Below are 22,967 nucleotides of genomic sequence, written 5' to 3' on the forward strand. Positions count from 1 at the left end.
CACCAACAGAAAGTAGGCTGCCAACACTGCCAGACTTCCAAAACCTTTGTACTCATGTAGAGTATGGTCATGGAGGACAACCAACTAGAAAGATCCTTCCAGGAGCAGGCCTTGGCATTGAGAGGTAACCCAACCACTGGGATAACAGTCATAATTTTATTCTGCCACAGAACTTCTGCAGCTCTGAGGAACCTCTTGGCTGGAAATGAAAAGAAACTGAGCTTTACCTTCAAGTGTATCCTTCTAGTCCACTCCAGGATGCTGGGTCTCAAGCCAGTCCCCCTGCAGGTAGGTTAGTCTCTCTTTCCTCTTCTTAACTCCTTCTACTCTTTCTTCAGATCTTAGATAAAATCAGTCCTCCTCTACCCAGTCTTCTTTAACCAGCCATGTCATAAAACTTTCCTTCTTTCAGAATTACTTATAAATCTTTTTACTAAGCATCAGTACTATGCATGGCAATAATCTATCCTAAATAAAACAAATATAAGGTAATATATTTCAGAGGGGAGAGCTCTGGCTTTGAACATGGGCCCTGGTTCCACCTCTATTTAGTGAGTGAGCTGTGGAAAGTTCCTTACCTTCTCTGACTCAGGGTGCTCATCTGTTAAATGCAGATGATCATAGTGTTTGTAGGGTAATTTCAAAGTGTAAAATGATAGATGTAAATCACCTGGCATGCAGTAGGCAATTAGTACTTGTATCACTTACTTGAATTAATTAATATAATTATTATTTGTATCATTTACTTTTTCATGTGTTCCAGTTTTACATATTTAACTAAAATTTAAGCTACTTAAGAATAGAGTTGAGCCTTGCAGCTTTCATATTCTTCATAGATTGATGCCCACAAATAGGGTCATAAAATATTCTACTAAGGACTAAAGTAACTTTTGAGGTAAGGTCATTTTCTTCCCCATGGTGTTTCCAAAATAGTAGCCTACAGAGATATTGCCTAAGTTTATGTCCATAGCAAATGCAGGGTCCTTTTTCTAATAGTTCTGAAAGCAGACAATAAGTGGAGCAACTGGAGATTCCAGCTGAGGATCTGGACCCAAACATCCAGAGAGTCCATGTGGCAAGATTAAAAATGTAGCAAAAATAGAAATACGGAATAGAAATCTTACTATTTCCCAATGGAAATGAGAGGAGAGTGGGTAAAAGATCCCAAAAAGGAATCTGGACAATAGGCTCAAGAATCAGAGACCCATAAAAAGGACTTTAAAACAGAATCAGGTCTTCTGACTCAGGTTCCAAGTTTTTCTATGTTACATATAGTGTCAGGCATTAATTCCGGTCTGATACCAGGTTTAGTAGGAACCAGGAGGAACCTGACTGAGATGTGTTCCCAAAGCTCCCTCCAGGCAGATAATGACAGACATTCTCTCTTTAAAACTAAACAAGAAAAAAAAATTTTTTTCAAACAATATAGTCTAATTTATTTTTGATCTTCTCCAAGAGTGACTGTGTTCTCTTTATATATTCCTTAAAAAGGCAGAGAAAAGTATTGAGCTTCCAAAATATAAACATAGAAGAAAGTGGGTGGTGTCTAGAAATCCAGGCAAATTGATCATTCTGCATTTGCATCCCCCTCCCAAAAAAAAAAAAAATATACCACCTCCCATTCACCGTCAACTTTCATGTGATTCTTGGGTCATTCCCTTCTTGCTCTCAATGGTTTGATGATCTTCCTTGGAAGACTTCCATGTGTACCAGGGGGAAACACTGCCTTTCCAGGCCAAGTCTGGCTCTCCCATGTCTGGGGTGGCCTCCCTGATTTACCATTGGAGCTCCTTCCATTTCCCCTCCTCAACTTCTTCCTCTGCCATCAGGCATTGCACCACCATCAGCCTTGGAAAAGCTTCATAACTCAGGATGACAATATAGAGACCATTAAGCCTACATACATCAGCAAAACTGCCTCACTGCTGTCTGTGCTGCAGGTTATAAAGATATGTCACAACACACACAGGGCCCTCGAGCACTGGACTTGATGGGTTGTGCTCAGAAGACCACTTCTAAGACCAAAGCTGTTTCTCACTCAAGGACTCTGTCAACAGAAGGCTCCAAATGCTGCACAGTAATGCTGATGGCGATAGCTCCAGGGTATTACCCAGGCATGGCCCATTGCTCAGATCTCAAAACTGGCGATCAGATCAAAATATATACTCATTCATACACATACATTGAAACATGAATATCGATTCCTCTTACTCCTGACTGGCGGAAACCCACAGCCTACAGTGTAAGAATTCACTCACTAGATTAATGAATGAAACAATCAGGGTGGTAGAAAGTCAAGATCCCCAAACAAGCCTATTAACCCCCCAAATTTCCATAACTTAGAAAAATGTCTGGAGTTTCACAGAGATTTTTCCTAGTGCCCATAAAATATGAGCTCTATTGAAACTACCAAATTTCAATGGCCCTGGGCCTAGAAGCTGCCTTCTGAGACTCCTCAGCTTCCTCTTCTCAGCCCTGTATCCCAACTTTGACCTCTAGGCAGATTAGCAAAAGTTGATGGGTGACAGTGTCAAAACTCTAGTGATAATTTAAAAGGAAGTGACAAAGTTGAGAGCACACATATCAAAATTCACAAATGTGTGTGACATTTACCAAGAAATCTGTTTTCTGTGATGTTATGACCAGAGGCAACAAGATGGTACAATCTTGTCTCTTGTCCCTCTCTAGGGGCTCCATGATGACATCTTACTTGTGAAATGTTATATAGCTCATACAAACTGAACTTCAAGATTTTAATTTAATATACATTGGCATTTATTTAGAATTAGGGCTCTCAGGGCACCTGGGTGGCTCAATCCATTAAGCGTCTACCTTCAGCTCTAGTCATGATTCCAGGGTCCTAGAATTGAGCCCCACATTAGGCTCAGTGAGGAGCCTGCTTCTCCCTCTCCGTCTGCCTGACACTCTGCCTACCTGTGCTCTCTCTCTCTGTGTCAAATAAATAAATAAAATCTTTAAAAAATAAAATAGAATTAGGGCTCTCCTTCTTTTTTCATATCAGATTCCTACTGGTTTAAACTTCTTATGGCACTGTCTATCCAAATCAACACTGTCCAATGCAATTTCTGCAATGATGGAAGTGTTTTGTCCAAAATAAAGCCATACGTGGCTATTAAGCACCTGAGTATAAATACTCCAATTATGACCAATTTCCAGTTATCAATCAGAAGTTCCTGAACATACAGTCAGGGATGGATATGCAAAATCAACTTCACGGGGAAGTGTCAGCCAGCTCCAGTACACCACGGGGTAGACCACCAGTGAGCCAGGGGCTGCTGGGAAGTGGCTTACCTAGGGAATGGAGGGTATTCCCCACAGTGCAAGACTTGTGTGTGAGAGGTCCCCAGTGATGGCTGTGTCTGCAGAACCCAGGAGGAAGAATAAGTTTGACTACTTTCCCTACAGAGAGGAAAATTCACCCAGTCAAGGCAGAGCTTGCCTTTCCTCCTACATCTGTTTCCTCCTCTCTGCCCCTTCACCTTTCAGGATATAAAACAACTGTTTGGGATGCCTGGGTGGCCCAGTGGTTAAGTGCCTACCTTCGGCTCAGGGCGTGATCCTGCGGTCCCAAGATCGAGTCCCACATCGGGCTCCCTGTGTGGAGCCTGCTTCTCCCTTTGCCTGTGTCTCTGCCTCTCTCTCTTTCTCTGTGTCTCTCATGAATAAATAAATAAAATATTTTTAAAAAATATTAAAACAGCAGTTTGGGAGTCTGTGAGCTTGCATTTAAAGCTGAATGATATCTCTTGGCCCTAAAGAGATTGCCTTATTTCATTGCCATCAAAATCCATCCTGATGACCAGGGGAGAGTTTCATAACTTTCACATCAAAGTCAATGACTGTCCCTCATGAGAACCCCCTTCCTTCATTCAATGTCTTTGCATGAAATTTCTCCTTCCAGATCTCCTATGGTGAAACAAATGAGGGAAAGGAGAACGTAGACATCTTCCTGCTATGACATGAGACAAACATGAATACATATCCACTCTTTTCCTCCAGTCATAGATGCTTACTCTAGACACTTTTCCTTGTTTGCCAGCTAGATGCGTTTAGGACATGCATGCTGTCTGCTCTAAACCCTGTGCAGAAGCCAATCATCAAGTTGAGGGCTCAGAAAGAATAACAAGATTTGCTAGTATTTGGTGAGCACCCAAAGGTGCCAATCGGAGAGAATGGCACGATATGGTCTGAAAAACAGCCTTTTTTTCTCCCTATCTGAAGGACAGAGAAAATGGAAGGTGTCACACAGAATGTTGCTGCCTCGTCTTTCATGTTCATTGCAGGAGCCACTCTGGACCCTCTACCTTCTCCCTCTAGTTTCCTGATGTTAAGCAGAAGCTCAAATGATTCTTTACCCTTTCTGAGTCTTGGAACTATTTAAGAATTGTCCAAGTCCTGGCATCCCCAGAATAATGCATATTTTCCGAAGCGTTCCTATAATTTTAAGGGGGCTTTCAGACAACATTTACACTCACTTAGAATCAGTGGGCCCAGATTCTGGGGATTTGAGGCTCAGAAGCTCTGTTTGAAAGCAGGCCCTCTGAGAGCACCAATCTGAATGATCCCCCACCCCCAACTCCTTCTCACTTTCCCCAGCTGGTTGGGTTTCAGCATAAGATTGCTTGCCAGTTTAACTGCCACCATGAACTGTTCAGCAGTGGTTTCCTGGGTCTAGAGGAAACAGCCAAATTCCTTTAAGCAAATCATGTCTTTGTTATTGATTTCTCCACTTGAGGTTTGAGTATCCCTGATTAAATCATAAACTGCTGTATCAGTCATCTACTGCTTCAGTTTCTTGAACCAAACTTCAATTTCTTTGGGGTGTTTCAACTCAAATGCAGCAAGGTCTGGATCTATATACATCATTCTTTCACTCATTTTAAAAACTAAAACTTGTTGAGTATATTTTAAGAGCCAGGCACTATTCTAGACATGGGATATAGCAATGAACAAAACAGATCTTAATTTATCCTCTTCCAAAATGGCAATTCTAGCCATTGTTACTTTCAAAACAATGGTAATAATTATTATAACAACTACACAAGTCACAGGCTCTGTTCTAAATATTTTATATATGTCACTTCATTATTTCTTAGAAAATTTGGTAAGGTAGATATTATCATTACCTCTATTTTACAGATGTAAAAACCAAATCAAAATTTACCTAATTTGCCTAAGCTAAGGAGAGGTAAAAACAAGTTAGTCAGTTTGCCTAACTAACTTAAATTCAAATCCCTGGTTGTGGTTACAAAACGAAGTTAGATCATGCAGCATCACTGAAATGTGAACAGATGTCTCACAAAAATTCAGTCTGGCAATGTTCATATATATAAGTAGACCTGGGGGTTATCTGTGGTTGCCAAGAGGATTGAAGTCAGCATGAATATAATCAGAGGGTACTGACAACTTTGTTAACTAGAGATGGCTTGGCAATCCTAGAAAAAAGTAGGATGTGTGTGGCTGGGAATATAGGGCTAAAGATTAGTAGAGTTGAGTAGGCAGCCAAAGGACAAACAAGCCAAAAGTTATTTTTAAAAAGCTATTAAAAAAAAAAAACGTGATGGACAGAAGCGATGATCATAATTCTAAGGGAGTAACTGGAAAAAGTACAGAAGTACTAAAAGGACATACTAGTCTGAAGGAAATATTTTTAAGTAGCAGTTTCCTATATCCATGGCTTCTAAAGATCCCAGTTACTGCTAACAGACATTCAAATGAAATTTGAGGCTGGGAATATATGAGAGCAGTGGTCCCTATGCAGGGTGAGTTTATATTTTGCAGTGTCTGATGGTTATACAATTTGGATGTCCATAAAAAAAACTGCTAAATAGCAAATTAGGTCCAGAGCCTTGGAAGGGACCCTAAAGCTTCAGCTACATTAGCTTCACGGCAAATCCATCTCTGCCCAGATAAATAACAGAAAAGTACTTCCTTAGAGTTAGGATCGCAGTAACTAAGAGAAGATTAGCAGCCCAATTTGGAGAATTTTGTGACCAGAGAACTATATTACTTGAAAGTGATTTGATAAGAAGATGCAAGATAATAGTGGAGGTGGTATGAAGGGAGGCTTTTGGCAACCCAAACCACTGAAAGAGACATCCATTATAAATTTGAATGAGATAACAATTTTTGCCTATCGATTTGCCAACTTAAAAAAAATCATACTGTTAAGTCAGGCTCTAGCTAACACATATAGCACCCATGCATAATTTACAAAAAGACACCCACATAGGCAGAGAAGGTGAAAAGACAAGTCCCCTTTGATCATGCAGGGCCCCTGTAGGTGAACGGTATAACAAGCGGTGGAATTTGGGGGCAAGGTAAAAAGCATTCTTTTTACTATATGGTGCCCCACTTGCAGGGTGCCAGGCTGGGCAAGGGAAATGCAAACTGGATTTCAGCACTAACTCATCTTGTCAGTGGGGCATCTTTGTGCAGTGTTCCAACTGCACAACCGAACGTGGCCACACTGTATCTAGAAATGTAGTAATTTTAATAATATGCCTAAAGGGACAAAAATGTGTACTTCTCTGGTTCAGGAATGTCCACTTCTTGGAATTTATCTTAAGAAAATTATCAGTGAAAAGGACAAAGATTTGTGTAAAATAAAACATGTAGATGTAGTATTTGTATAGCAAAAATTAAAAACAGCAACCTGTATATCTAATAAATAGAAACCTGGTTAATTAACTAGTGATTCCACTTTACAAAAGAACGCTAACCATCCATTAAATGACTTTTCAAATATTCATGACATAATTCTAAATTAAAAAGCAAGGAAGGAGGGGCGCCTGGGTGGCTCAGTCAGTTAGGCATCTGCCTTCAGCTCAGATCATGATCCCAGGGTCCTGGGATGGGGACCTGCCCCCACCTTCGGGCCCCCTGCTCAGCAGGAAGTCTGCTTCTCCCTGTCCTCCTCCCCCTCCCCCACTCATGTTTTCTCTATAGAGCTCTCTCTAGTAAATAAATAAAATCTTTTAAAAAAAGCAAGAAAGGAAAGTATGCAGATTAAAAATATATTATATATGTCTCTTTAAAAGACTAGAAAGTTTTCCAAACATTAAAAGTACTTATCTATGGGTAGTGGGATTGCATGTGATTTTTACTTTCTTCTTCATGTTTTCCCATAGTAAAAAACTTTTCTATTTTGTGAATGTCATCATAACCCTTGCTGCAAACACACATTTTTAAATAGTATCCAGATTTGCAGGGCAGAGACAAAGTGGGAGCGGGGAATAAATGTCTCCCTGACCTCATGAGTGTATTGTCTGCACCTCATTGATTTCCACTTCTCATTTAGTCCTTGCCCTTGGTTGCCTGGCTGCACTTGGCTTCATTGCTCCCTCTGACTTACAGTGATGGGGGGTTATTGAAGGAACAAGGTGTCTCCCTATGACTGTCGCCACCTTTCAAAGACCTAGGAGTGTCTCTGTGTGCTTGAGCACTATGACACAACAGCTTTGGGTCACTAAAGACACTTTCTCAGAAGCCATCACAGGAGGTGAAGGTAATATGAACCAAGCAAGAGCAGCTAATTGACTTAGCTATTTATTTCCAGATTTATAGGACACCACTGCTGAGTAATTAAACTTACTGAGCTATTTCCACAAGATATTAACTTTATGTAATCCTCACTAAACATAAATTGAGAGCTGGGTTTGAGTTTTGTTTTGCTGTTTTTCATTTTGGAATCAGTAAAGATTATTCAATTAGGATGTGTTTCTTTTACAAATGGTCTTTGTGGCTGAAGCATGATGAATACCATGCAGTTTTGATGATAATAATAAAACTCTCCTGTAAAGTTCCAACTGGAGATGTGCTTTCTCACTTTTTGCAGGTTAGTTGTTCTCTAAACTTCATTCCAGAACCACCTTTAATGCAAGGCAGATTTTCTTCCCAGGGTTAAAGACGGACAGGGTTAGGCAGTGTATGTTTAGTTACTTGGAGCCCAGACACACCTGGCACCCTGTGGATCACATCAGCACATTGTGGGTAGCAAGGGGAAAGGGCTTCAGGATTAATAGTCATGGTTAAGTGGTGACATAGAGTGGCCAGAAAGAATAGCTCAACACCCTAGTCCCCCAAATCTCTGAGGATTGAAGGGAAAAGCCCCAGTAGGGCTGCATGGCTTAGGCCAGCCTCCTCTCTGCAAAACAACTCTTACCTCAGGATTCCCCAGCAAACATTTATTGAGTGCTAGATGTTGATGCACATAACATCCCTAGTGAGCAAGTAATCAGCACTACTTCCGATGAGCACTTATCAGCCACTGGAGCAGAAGGTACATCCAGGTACAAAAGACCGGCAAGCAGGCTCCTGCCTCAGCTCCTGGCTCAGTAGGAACCAGATCTCTTTCCTTGGTCCATTCCCTTTCACAACTCCCAGTGCCTCCCAGGCTCCTCTCATTCAATCCTTAATACCACTGGCTACACTTCCGAGTCACCTGGGACACTTGTAAAAAACTGCAGATACTCGAGCCCTGTGTTATCTTTTGCTATATAGCAAATGACCCCACACTTAGTGGCTTAAAAATCATAAATATATTATCTCACAGTTTCTGTAGGTCTGAAATCTGGACCATCTTAGCCAAATGGTTCTGGTTTAGCATCTCTCATGATACCCCAATTGAGGTGTCAGCTGGGGCTACAGTCACCTGGGGCTTAGCTGGGGAAGGAGAACATACTTCCAAATTCAGTCACATGACCATTGGCCCAAGGCCCTCACCTGTGGGCCTTCCATGTGGCTACTCATAACATGACACTTTGGCTTTCCCCAATTCAAGTGATCTGAGAGAGCCAGAAGGCAATGCCACTGTGTCTCTTCTGACCTGGTCTGCAAGTCACTTACTTTCATTAGAAGAAAGTCACAAAGTCCTGCCCACCTGCTATAGGAGGGAATTCCCAGGGGAAGGATCACTGTGGGCAATCCTGGAGGCTGGCCTCCACAAGCCCCAATCCCAAAGATTTCAGCTCAACTGGTTTGCTACTCAAGCATCTTTTTTTATCTTTTATTTTCTCTTAACTCTCTAGGTAACTCCAGTGTGCCACCAAGGTCAAAAACCACAGTCTATAAGTCGCCCCTAAATTATCTCCTCTCTGGCCCAACGTGGTCCATTTAATCCCTTCCCTCAGCATGTCCTTAATTGACTCATCACCTCCTGCTGCTAAATTCTCTCAGATACCTAAGCAGTCAGGCCAGAAGCAAGGCCCTTCAGAATGCAGATAGCAGTAGCAGAGAAGTCGAAGCCCAGATAAGCAAACAGTACCCAAAACTAACATGATATAAACGCTGGAAGGCCCTGGAGCTCCTGGAGCAAGCAGTTAGGGAAGGAGCCAGGCTAAGTCACAAAGGGGGAATGTTGAGGGCGCTGTGCATGTGTGGCTAGCAGGCCAGGAGACAGTGACACTGACCAGAGCAAAGAGGCCCCCCGCCCAAAGCCAAAGCAGTCTGCTGGCTCAGGCCTGGCTGCCTTACCATTGTTTACCCTCATGAAGGCCGGTTCCAAAACTCCTCCTTAAAATGCCCCAGGTGATGCCAGCCAAAAGCCGCCTGGAGCGTGAATTCCGAGGAGAGCAGACAGTCCCAGCTTCCTGGCAGAGGCAGTTCCCCTAACACAAGCTGCCCTCAAGCCCTCTCCCAGTAAGCAAGCTTTCCTGGCTCATTATCACATCGGCATTGCCATCCACAGATGAAAGTTGCCGACAACAAAAATAAACATGAAATGATTATGACATACACATCAGTGGGTGGCGAGGTGTCCATCATCACAGATGGCTTATTCATCTTTGTGTAATGAAACCCAAATTGTAACTGTCTACATTTCCAGCCTGCGCTCCCTCTGCTCACTAAAGAGGTAGCTGGCTTGGTCTGATCAATTGCTGCCTGCGCTGGCCCTGCGTCCTGTGGCCTTCTGCAGCACAGAACCGAGGTAGCGGGAGGAAGGGAAGGACCGGAGGGATGAGAGCCAGGGCCTGGGGAGGGCTAAGCATGGATGGCTCTGAAGAGAGATGGCGGGTATTTGCAGCCTGCAAGGGAAATGGATGGAAGAGAAAAGGGTTGTAAAAAAGAGAAATGTTTCTCAGGATGAGTCCCTTTAAAATATCCCAAGAATAGCAATTAAAAAAAAAAAAAACAGTTATTCGGAAATTTCTTTTTAGTTGATGGACTATGTTTTTTGATCATGATCATGTTTTGAGACTGGACCATCAGGGCCCCTGCTCAAACGAGGTTACACTGGTATCCACATTAGAGTCAACAAAGAGGCGGAAAGGCATGGAGAGTTCATGGCACTCCCACTTGGCACCATGACTGACAGGAGGTCACATCATACAAACTGTATCCTGTGAACAGTGGGGAGCCAGTGAAGAATTACAAAGGAGTCACGGGATTGGATCAGGGCATGCAGGGGCAGGGAGGCAGGCCCTCTCATTAGTAGGTATTAATCCAGGTGAGAGATGATAAAGGCCCGTGCTAAGACTGTAGCAGGGGTGAAAAAGGAAGGACTAGATATGAGGAACACTTAGGTGATAAAATCGGTAGGATTTAGTGCTTTGCTAGATCTTTGATGGGACAGGAAGCCACAGGTACTCTGAAGAAGGAGTCAAGGCTGACCCTAAGGGTCCAGCTTTGGTGTCTGGGGTGAGAGATCATGACAGACTTCACAAGACACAGGAGTTCAGAAGGGGAGCAAGCACTGAACTCTGGTTATAGGCGAGATCAATGGGAAAGCACCTGCCACATGCAGTGACAAGGCATTATCCTTATGGCTCTTATTACTAGTACTTTTCAGCTTTTACAATAGGAATCTCTCAAACCTTATGGAGATGTAATATTTATTTAACTTATTTTTTTTCAATTTCTAGCTTCTGCTATTCTAGGTACTATGGACACCCACATCACCCACAGCTCCCAGACATAATCCTGAAACTCCTTTGTTTGAAATTCTTCACTGGCTCCCCACTGTTCACAGGATACAGTTCAAAGGCATAAAAGGTTATTTATGATATCTACTTCCCTGGGGAACCTGGGTGGCTCAGTCTGTTGGGCAACTGCCTATGGCTCAGGTCATGATCTCAGAGTCTTGGGATTGAGTCCTGTGTTGGGCTCCCTGTTCAGCAGAGTCTGCTTCTCCCTCTCCCTCTGCCCCTCCCCCTGCTCATGCTTTCTCTTTCTCTCAAATAAATAAATAAAATATTTTTTAAAAATGATGTCTACCTCCCCATGCTCTGATGGTGCCTACGTGGAGTGCCATGAACTCTCCATGCCTTTTCACAACTGTGCATTTACTCAGGCTCTTCCCTCCACTGGATTGCCATTCTATCCCTACAACCTGTACCCATCTAGCCCCCATCTGGAGGGCAACTACTATGTCTGTACTGCATCGGTTCAATTATCACCCATCCTAGATACAATTAATTCCCTCTTTATTTTCCCCACTGAGCCCCAGAGGTAATTTCATCCCAGTGTTTATAACCTTGATGTACCTAGTATTTTGAATGTCTGCTTCACTCAATGAAGTTGAAAGCTTCTTAAGGGCAGGATCCTATCCTGATAGTAAGTAATAACTATAGTTTTATTGTTATTAATATTGTTCATGACCATGTTAAGCATCTAGTATGTGACAGAGCCAATGCTCCTTCCAACACCATGCTGCCTTTTTCTTTTCTTTTCTTTTTTTTTTTTTTTTTAAGATTTTATTTGTTTGTTTGAAAGAGAGCATGCACAGAGGGAGAGGGAGAGGGAGAAGCAGACTGTCTGCTGAGCAGGGAGCCCGACACAGGACTTGATCCCAGGACCACGAGATCACAACCTGAGCCAAAAACAGATGTTTAACCAACTGAGCCATCAAAGCACCCCTGCCTTTTTCTTTTTGTCATTTATATTCCCAAGACCTGGCAGAGTCTAGCATATAGTGAGCACTTAGTAAACATTTTTAAACAAATGAATAGGTATCTATTTGTTGAAAAAAAAGCAACAGGAAGTTTGAGTTTGACTCTTGTTACTTATCTTCTCAGGCACTTATGAGGCCTGTAAGCTGATATCCTATTTCTGAGCCCCAAAAGTAGGCTTTTAGGAATAAATGAAGCAAATGTAACAAAATTTTTAATATACATATACATGCTTGTTTTTATATGAAAGTTTCTAGGGTAATAACAGATGATTGGGGAATTACTTTCCACGGTATTTCAATGAGCAGAAGAAAATACAAATGTGAATAGGAATTTTTAATCAGCTATACTCCATTGTATAAGACACACCAACCTAGTCATTGTTTTTTCATTTTTTTGTGTGTGTGATTTGATCTCTGAAGTTTCGAGCATTGTTTTAAGTTTTTCATGGTACAATATCTTGATAATTATTATATTATCATTTATTATCATATGATTTATGGGCATAAGAAGCTTCGTTTTATTATTTTCTCTACTTTTGAGTCTGTTTGAAAGCTATCATTAAAAAAGATAAGTTTTTTTTTTTAACGCAGCATTATATTAGGATCTCTCCTTAGTAGACTCAACAATAACATCACAGAAGTTCCCTGTTCCTCCACTAAGCCCTCCCTTTTCCTAATGAGCAAGGAAACCACTCTCAGAGAGGTCGCTCTGGTGAGTGAGTGCTAGATCAACTATGGCACATTAAGTATTTTATCTGGTGAAATCACTCCCCAACATGTGCAATGAATTCACCTGATCTGATTTGCCTGGATGATGTATGCAGCAGTGATTCAGGCCGAAACAGTCACCTGGAAAGGCAATTCTTCTTCAGGGGACAGCCCAGGGAATGTGAGATGTGGTCAGTGACAGACATAATGACAGCAAGATTTATCAGTTGGGGACAGAGCTAGTGAGGTTCTTCAGCTTCAGGACAAGCTCCAGACTAAGCAGCAAAACTGCTCAAATTCTGCAGCCTGGAGCAAATGAGAATTTTCCTTCATCTCCGAAAAACCTCAGCCAGACCTTTGAGTCCAGGAAAGTTGCAGCTTGAAACCCAGCAAGCCATTAACCCCTCCTGAGGGCAGGAGCTGTCATGAGAAGAGCAGATGTGCAAATAACTTTGATAAAGCCTCAAACTTTCCAGATCCTCAAGGGAGCAAAACTGGATTCAGATGATTTTGTTAAGTTCTTGATGAGAGGTAGAAAATGAACACAGAAATAAAAACAAGTTTTAGAGTCAGAGATGTTGATACCTAAAAGGCACTCCCAATTTGTAAACTTCTTACTATTTAAGCAGCCTGAATTTCCACTGTCTTAGGTAAACGATGGTGAAAATATCACAGAAATAATATATATAAAGAACAAGCATGATGCCAGAACATAGTTAGTTCTTAATAAATGACAGGATATATTGTCCTAGAAGATTTTTTTTAAGATTTTATTTTATTTACTCATGAGAGATACAGAGCAAGCGAGCGGCAGAGGGAGAAGCAGGCTCCACGCAGGGAGCCCAACGTGGGACTCTATCCCGGGTCTCCAGGATCAGGCCCTGGGCTGCAGGCGGCGCTAAACCACTGTGCCACCGGGCTGCCCCGTCCTAGAAGATTTTTGACTGAGTTTGCAAGGTTCCAAGAGGCAAACAAGAAAGAAAATAAGTGTTGGTTTTATAGATTAGAAAGAAAACACTGAGGAAAACAAGAAAATCATAAATTATGTAAAGACAGGTGAAGAAGAGATGAGAGAAAATAACAGGCAGCAAGGAATAGCAGAAAACAGAGATAGTTATTTCTCTTAACAATCTCAGTTTTTCAGGACTGGCTTCTTCTGGTTTTACAAGACATTAAATTATTAAAATTGAGCTAAAGTTTCCTGAACATTCAAAATCTCACTGTGATGGTTTGGAAGCTTTTAGCACTGACACATGCGATCCCCACAGAGATGCACAAGTGCTAGGACAGTGTTGGCCTGAATGCATCTCAATGCCCATTGCCCATAAAAAGAAGCAGAACAGACAGGGTTGCTAAACCTAGCCATTAAGTTACACTTCCTCCATTTCCCCAACCTCTGTAAAAACTTTACAATTCATTAATTTTGTGGGATTTTAGGATCCCAAGTCTGTAATTCTTGGTTAGTGCTGTCCCATATGCTCAGGCAGAGAAGATGAGCATATGTGGTTCCCAGCCACACATCAGTGTGGGCTCTGGGCTCAGACCTAGAGATGCAGCTTCAACTCGGATGGTTAACATCGGCCTGATTTATGGTCCCTTGATTTATGAAGAGAGCTGGTAAAAGCTGTTGGGGAGCATTTTGATGTCACTTGTGTTCATTTTCAGTAATAAATTGTAATGGTGTTGCAAGAACAAATGTAACAGACAGCCAGAATCTATTATGGTATAAGGCCAGCATCATCCTGGGAGAATCACAATTTATATGGGATGCAAAAAGCTACCTTCAAGTATCATTTGGGGCATGTTTTTAAATACACAAAAATTAGGAATATAGGCATTGGGTTCCCATATCCACATTCATTGGGCCACAGGATTGTCTAACCATCAGGTTGTATATGACATGGAGTAGGAGAGACATGTGTCATAACTAGACCCAAAAGGTCATTCAGCCATCTGCAGTGTGGAATTGTCAACCCTAATGGTCCGATTATACTTTGTGTTCGTACTTTGACATTTTACATGGTTTATGCATTATCTCCTAACTTGTTAAATAGTGTTAGAGCAACTTACATCTCTCCTCTTCTCTCTTTGCCCTAGGTCTTTCCTAGTTCAGGAACCCTCACTTCTTTTTACTCCAAAGCTTCACACAATTCTCTCTGGCATCAGTTACTTCCTAGCTAGTCTCTCTACAACTGATGACCAAATGAATCTTTTTAGAGCTCCACTCTATTCATATCATATTTATTCTATTCATATTCTAATCACATCATTTTTTTGGTGCTCAAAAACCATCAGTGGACTTTCACATCTTTTAAAACACAGTCATGACACATTTCATAACTAATGGGCTCTGTGGACCTGGTCTTCATGGGGACCTTCCCCAGCATCCCAGTGTAGTCAATTTTTGTCTTCCTCTTTTGACATTAAACTCTCTGACAGCAGAGATAATGCCAGAATACAGTAGGTGCTCATTAAATATTTGCTGAATGACTAAATGAATGATTTCACTCACACACAGTGGTTGGCAATATGAACTACTAAAAATTCTTCTGGAAAATAATCAGTAAATATCAATATTCATTAAAATATTCATAATTTTTTACCTTAAAATAATATTTCTGAGAACATGTTCTAAGGCAACCATTTAATGGGGAAACGATGTCTACAAAGTATTGCTTATAATAATGAAATGTCAGAATGAATTTAAAGCAATAATAAAAGAATGTTAAGTAAATTAAGGTAAATCCATTCAAGTGAATATTAAAAAGTCAATAAAAATTATTGCGAAGACGTGTTAGTGACATGGAACATGCTATGTTCTATTTCTTTTTGAAAAGTATTGAAAATTAAAACAATCTAGATCTACTCACCTCGCAAAGATGGTAAAAAAAAACCAACTTAGACATAAAAATGGTGGTATTATAGAAAAACATTTTCTTTTATTTGCATTTCAGTTAGTGTTATTGAGTAGGCAAAAAAGTCATCTTCCTGCCTAATAAATGAGCACTTCCATTGCTCCCTATCCTATAGAATAAAATCCAGGCCAAGCCTACCATTCCAGATATTGACTGATTGATTGATTGATTGATTGATTTAGAATAGTCTTTTCTAAATCTATATTTCTAGGCTTATTTCTTTTATTATTTTTGGTAGTGAGCTATAATACATACAAAAAGAACTGAAATTGAAATTGTGTAGCTTAGTAATTTCCCACACAGTGAAGCCCCGTGTGATTACCACCTAGATTAAAGAGATGACATTCAGAAGTCCCTCCTAATCCCCATGCTTACCACCTCCATAAAGGAAACTATTATTTTGACTTTTATTGTAATCATTCCATTTGGTTTTTTATAGTTTTATCACATATACATTTTCCCTGAATATCATATTACAATTTGTTTTGAACTAACTTAAATGGTATCATATATTTAACATTTTCAGCTTCTTTTCATTCAGTATTATATTGTTTATTCATGTTGCTATGTGTGGCTATATTTTGTTCATTTTCTTGAATGTCTAGCATTCCATCAAATGAATACACAGTATTCATTTATCCATTCTAAGGTTGGTGAATATTAGAGTTCTTTTAAATTTGAGGCACTATAAATAATGCTTGTACACAGTTCTTGGTACTCAAATGTGTATATTTCTGCTGGATATATACATAAAAGTGGAATTGCTGGATCATAAGGTATGTGTATTTTTAATATAAGTATGTAATGTTCAATTTTCTAAACTGCCAATTTCCATTCCTACCAGCAATGTATAAGAATTTGGAGTGCTCAGGCACCTGGGTAGCTTAGTGGTTGAGCATCTGCCTTTGGCTCAGGTCATGATCCCAGAGTCCTGGGATCGAGTCCCATATCGGGCTCCCTGCAGGGAACCTGCTTCTCCCTCTACCTATGTCTCTGCCTCTCTCTGTGTCTCTCACAAATAAATAAATAAAATAAATAAAATCCTTAAAAATAAAAAAGAATTTGGATTGCTCCATATCCTTCCTAAAACTTAATATTAGCAGTTTTAGGTTTTAGCCTTTTTGAGTTAGTATGAAGTGTTATCCCATTGTGGTTTTAATTTACATTTCCCATAGCTAATTAAACTTTTTATATGTTTATTATTTATTCAAACATTCTCTTTTATAAAATGCCTATTCACATCACTTGTCCATTTTTCCATTCTGTTTGTCTAGTATTTTCTTGTGGTCCTATGGAAGTTATTTATACATTCTGGCTACAAGTTCCTTGCTATATGTGCTGCAAATATTTTCATCCACCAGCTTGCTTGCCCTTTAACTCTCTTAGTGACATTTTTGATGAGCAGAGATTTTAATTCCAATGAAGGCCAATTTGTCACTTTTCTTTTATGATTATATGTTTTGGTCCTGTTTTGAGAGCTTTTTCCCATCTAGAGGTCCTATATTACCTTATAGAAGTTTTATTTTTGGCTACTAATGTTAAGGTCTACAATCTACAACCTGAAATTGATTTGGAGGTAGGGTTTGTGTTTGGACTGTTTCTTTTCTATTGCCCCATTTTGCTCTTTTCCATCACTCCCAGTTCCCATTTTGCACAACCTTGTCTCTCCTTCTTTTAACCTGCTCTCACCTTCCTCCCCTACTCTGCCTTCCTTCTCTATCACTAGCTGCCTATCCAGCAAGAACTGGTTTATATGCAATCCCAACTCCATTGCCCAGTCCCCAGAATTAATTTCTATGCTCACTATCTCTCCCCACCACATAATCCCAAAGCATGTTTTCAGTATCTCCTATTTATCACTTAACACATTTGTATACTGAAGACATATAAAAATGATGTATCATTAATACATCTAATCAAATTTACTAAACAGTAAGCCCCTAAGGAAAGTATCTATTTCATTTTTGAATTATCCATGAATAATAAGGACTTGATGTTTCCTACCAACTGAGAGCATAGAGCTTCAAACAACTTCGAGTTAATTAGAGAAAATAAAGGAATGTGATACTTCTTTCATCAGAGCTGTAGGTTAAAAAGCACACCACCTCAACTGTCTTTTTTGCCCTTAGAATGTTTTAAGCATTCACCAAAACCCAAAAGTTCTTCAACTGCAAGATTCAGCATTGCCAAAGGGATTCTTAGAACAGCAGAATTGGTAGAAGGTATCCAAACACTTAAGGGAGCCAATCTGGATTATTGAGGAGGCAAAGTGTCATTCATTTCTTTACATTTATTGAACAAGTATTTATTTACCATGTTCTAGGCACGTTTCTAGCTGCTGGATAGATAGTAGATAAAACAAAGTCCCAACCATAATGCAGCTGGCAATCTAGTGAAGAGAAATGGATGACAAACTAACAAAATATAGGCATTGATAAGTGCTATGATGAAAAGCAAGCGGGAAGAGGAATTAGAGGGGAGGGCCAAAGAGGGGGTCTCTGTTTAGATGGGGAAGCCAGTGACATAGATGACATGGCCAAATGGCTAAGTAGAAAGAACAGGCATGGCAGGCAGAATTTTGGTCCCCATGGACTGATCCCTGGTGTCCTTCTCATGACTATGTTACTATGTTGTGTAACACAGCAAAGGGACTAAGGAAGGCTACCAATTAGTTGACCTTAAAATAGCAGATTATTGGGGATCCCCAGGTGGCTCAGCGGTTTAGCGCCGCCTTCAGCTCAGGGTGTGGTCCTGGAGACTCGGGATCGAGTCCCACGTTGGGCTCCCTGCATGGAGCCTGCTTCTCCCTCTGCCTGTGTCTCTGCCTCGGTGTGTGTGTGTGTGTGTGTGTGTGTGTGTGTGTGTGTGCGTGTGTGTGTCTTATGAATAAATAAATAAAATCTTTAAAAAAAAATAGTAGATTATCCAGGAATATGAAGGTCAGTCTAACGTCATCACCTGAGTCCTTCACAGCAAAAAGCAGGAGCAGAAGAGAAAGTCGGACGATTCAAAGTAGGAGGAGTCAGCACATAGTGTCACTGGCTTGAAGTTGGACGGGCCACACAGAAGGACCGCGGGCTGCCTCTGGATGCTCAGAGGCAGAGGAATGGGGACCTTAGTCCCACAGCCACAAGCAGCTGAATTCTTTCACCAATCCAGTGAGCATGGAAGCAGATTCTTTCCCAGAACCTCCGGATAAGAGCCGAGCAACGAACACCTTGATTTCAACTTTGGGAGAGCCTGAGCAGAGAACCTGGCCTAACTTCTGACCTACAGAATGACTCCATGCCCAACTTCTGACCTACAGAAATGAGACATAATGAGTGGGTTTTTTTTTTTTAAGATTTTATTTATTTATTCATGAGAGACACACAGAGAGAGGCAGAGACACAGGCAGAGGGAGAAGCAGGCTCCGTGCAGGGAGCCCGAGGTGGGACTCGATCCCAGAACTCCAGGATCACGTCCTGAGCCAAAGGCAGACACTCAACCACTGAGCCACCCAGGCGTCCTGAGTGGGGTGGTTTTATGCTGCTAAATTTGTGGTGATTTGTTACGACTGCAGCAATAGAGAACTGTTAAAATGGGCCATCTACTCTCGGGGAACCACAGGTAGTGGCCCCAAGCTGGGGGGCACACTCAGCATACGCTAAGAACAGCGAGTCAGCCAGTGTGGTTGGAGCAGAGTGATGGAGACGGAGAGTGGTTGGAGATGAGGTCAAAGATACGGTGAGAGGTGGACCACGAAAGGCCTGAAGGCTTTTACGTTTTTACAGGAAGCTATTGGAGAATTTTGAGCAGGAGAATGATGTATTAAGATTTACAGTTTAAACGGATTTTAAAAAGATAACTCTTGCTGTCACATAAGTAATGCGCTACAGGAAGGCTCGTAGAGATGCAGGAACCATTAGGAATCTACTGTCCCAGTTGATGAGAGAGATCATTATGGCTGGGAGGTGAGAAGAAATTGAATACTAAATCTACTTGAAGATACACTGGCAGGACTAACCGGTGGCGTGGATGTGGAGCAAGAGAAGGTGAGATACGGGGATGTGAGCAGGTAGTCAGATGCACAGCTCTGGAGACGCATATCAGGAACTGACTGCGGACAGAAGTGATTTAAAGCCACGAGACTGGAGATTTCCTGGAGAATGAACATAATTAGGAAACAGCAGTGCTCTCTGAGGCAGGCCATACTTAGAAATCTGGAAGAGGTGGGGCAAGCACCCAAGGTGTGAGGAAAACCAGAAGGGTGGTGTCCTAGGAGCAGAAGGTTGTGAGAAGTAGGGGTGACCTGTATGACACACTGCCAGGAGGGAGGAGAGAAGGACGGGACTGAACCGCTGGATTTGCAGCAGTGAGGTCACTGGGGACCTTAACTGGGCTGGTTTTGTGGAGTAGTGAGGATAAAAGCCTGTTTGGGGCTATCTCAAGAGGAAATGGAAGAAGTAGGGAGAGTGTTTTGAAACCTTTTACTGTAAAGAGGAGCTGAGAAATGAGGCAGTAGCAGAAGAGAAATGCAAGGTCAAGAGAGGATAACTTTTCTCTATGCTGGGAGCTATTATAGCATGTGTTTGATGCTGATGAGAATGACCTAATGGAGAATAGGGATTCCTGCAGGAGTAAAATGCCATAATAGGATCCAGGCCCTGGGAGAGGAGGCAGAGAGATGAGTGCGGAGGTCAGCAGGTTGGAACCTGTTGAGAGGATGTGGATGTGTCCTATGGAAATAACAGTTACCACCAGGAACACGTACACAGCACCTGATGCTTACAGAGAGGTACTCCCTCATTGCCTCGGGGAGATCATTTTATTTCACAGGCAAAGACTACCGTATCCCAAAGAAGGTAAGCAACTTGCCTCTGGTCACCTGTTGACAGGGTCAGAGTCAGATGGCAGGTCTTTGAGACCAACTTCAGAGAGTGAACCATTCATGGAAGTTTTGATCAATTGATTTTCTGTCCAGGGGGTGACTCCTGCTTCAGGCAACTGGAGATTTCCTGGAGTAAGTCAGACCTCCATGGCGGAGAGAGCTGACAAAAATCAAGAAGAAAAAAGATCTTGTTTTGTGAACAGAAGAGGTAAGACCGCCTATATTAATTAGGCTAGAGGAATGTGAAAGAGATAGATAAAACAAGGAAGAAAAGCTAGAAAATTCTAGTATGGACGAGACTTTGTACCTAACAGTATCTATTTGTATACGGTTTGGGTCCAGAGAGCTCATCCATTGTAACAAAATCTCTTGGTCCTTGTGCTCCAAATGTCACCTGGATCAAGTTGCAATGATTCCACGGCCCCCACCTGGCTGAGTCTTGGTTACCATCACCATTTTCCTAGGGGATGCATGTGGATGCCACAGGGCAGTCTGTCCGCTTTGGAATTCCTGGCTTCTGCCTTGCTCTTTTTTAGGCTCCTGTCCCTGCCTGCTCATAGCTACAACCACACTGTGTCCCCCACCACAGCCACTACTGCCCATGTTCATCACAGGATGCCCTACTTGGATAAGGGACTGACTTCTCTGCTGGTCCTGGGGAGTGGGTTGGTGCAGGGTCCTGTGCAGAATCAGGGAGATTGTCTTACTGCCCAACATCGGCCACATTCTGTTTCTGGTGCCCTCGCAGTGCTGTGGGGCCCAGAGCCTCAGGGTTTCATAACCTTCTGTGAACTCCTGGCTTCACCCCTAGCCCATGTGTCACAAAGACAGCTTTTCCATTTTTGATCTCATTTCCCATTTCTGAGTCAAGCCCAGTTCAAAGGAATGAACAAGGAACAGATGCTAGACCTTTTTACCACCTCTCCTTTCCTTCTCATCACCAGCCCCCAACCCAAACCCCTCCTTTCTCACCATTGAAATCAAGGTTATCAACAGCCAGGGAGGCAGTGGGGGTGCTCCAGATAACTCTGAACCACACACCAGCCCCAACCTGCTTCTTCTGTCGTCTCCCTGGCTAACCAAGGGTGGCCTGGCTACAGGTGCCTGATCAGAGGGAGAGAATGGAAGGGGGAAGGAAGAGACGGTAGTGGTTGGTGAAGAACATCTCACCATTCTCTTCAAGCTCCTCCCATGAGAGGCCAGAGGTCTCCCTAGGTCTGTTTATGTAGAACCAGTGAACAAAGGAAAACAGGTCCCAACTGGGTTCTTTGGGAGAAACTTGCAAGGGAACAGAGTACTGATACTGACTTCCTTTTGCCTGTAAGGTCCTAACGGCAAGGGTTGTGCTTTTGTTTAACCTAGCAGAGTGCCCCATACAGACAGACAGAAGCACTCAAGTAAACCACATACAACTTGGGGCAAGAAATGTGTCTGATACTTCTGTTATTTCCACAGGGCTGTAGGAGAGCTCATTTCATCTTAAAAGCTCATCATACACCTACTGACAACTGGTCATTGAGAAGCAGCTCGGGTACCAGGCCAACAGTGCCAGAGTGGGAAACAGAGGAGCTGGCTGACAATTCTGGCTCTGCTCTGCGACCCTGAGCAAATCCCTCCGCCTCCCTGAGCCCCATTTTTCACATTTCTGAATAAAGAACACTGCCGGCATGTCACAGGACTGTGTGGGATTTCCGACTCCACCAGACTTGAAGCACTGGACAAAGGAAAGGCGTTCTTGCACGGCTCTCCCCTCTCTCCTGCCACCGGGCACAAAAGCACACTGTAGAAAACCTTGGGATCTATCTTCCCAGTAGACGGGACAGGTACTATCTCAAGGCTCTTAGTAGAACAACAGAGAGAGACAAGAGGAAGGCACTTCCATGCACACTGGAGGACAGGAGGGCACTCGGGAAGAAACCCAGGAGCCCAGAAGAAAACTCATCCACAAGTCTGGGGTCACTCGGCTCCTCTGCGGAAGCCAGAGTCAGGATTCAGTGGGCAGCAAGTGAGTGGCAACAAGAGGCTTTAAGGAGGCATTGGCAATTGGCAGTTTCTACTTTTCCTGCAATCAGATATGTTAGAAATAAAGCCTCATTTGGGGTCTCCCCAAAGTTAATGAGACTGAGCTGACAGTTCATTGACTTGCTTCGCAGAATTTATTTTATGAGTGTCTCTAATCCACACGGCTCCTCTTTGCTTTGGGACTCAACCAAGGGGAAACTCAAGAAATCCCACCGGCTTATTTATACTTACCATGTGGCTTCAGATGCAGTGTGCAGTCAATCAACATAATTATTATTCCATTCCAAGAAAGAAAACACTATGTTGGAGATGATTTTAATTCACATACATATTCACATGTATGTATATGTGATTGTAATTCACATACATATACACATGCATGCCAACACATACACTCACATTTGTGTGTGTGTGTTTTGTGTCTGTCTGTCCGCCTGTCTGAATGCTCAAATTACAGTGTGTAAATTTCCCACAGGTACTGGGCTTCCTATTCAATCTAGAATCCAGATGAATTTTACAGGGGACGTCTCTCCCCGGCTGA

General features: G+C 42.1%; 1 long non-coding RNA gene across 1 annotated transcript; it reads left to right on the top strand.

Moving 5' to 3' along the window:
- The first annotated feature begins 168 nt into the window (after nucleotides 1–168).
- On the top strand, nucleotides 169–22,444 carry LOC112657445 (uncharacterized). The gene is made up of 3 exons (XR_003135023.3): nucleotides 169–288; nucleotides 20,498–20,612; nucleotides 21,860–22,444. It is a non-coding gene; the product is annotated as an uncharacterized LOC112657445 (long non-coding RNA).
- The last annotated feature ends 523 nt before the right edge of the window (nucleotides 22,445–22,967 follow it).

Source organism: Canis lupus, chromosome 8, assembly GCF_003254725.2.
Source record: "Canis lupus dingo isolate Sandy chromosome 8, ASM325472v2, whole genome shotgun sequence".
Lineage (NCBI taxonomy): Eukaryota > Metazoa > Chordata > Mammalia > Carnivora > Canidae > Canis > Canis lupus.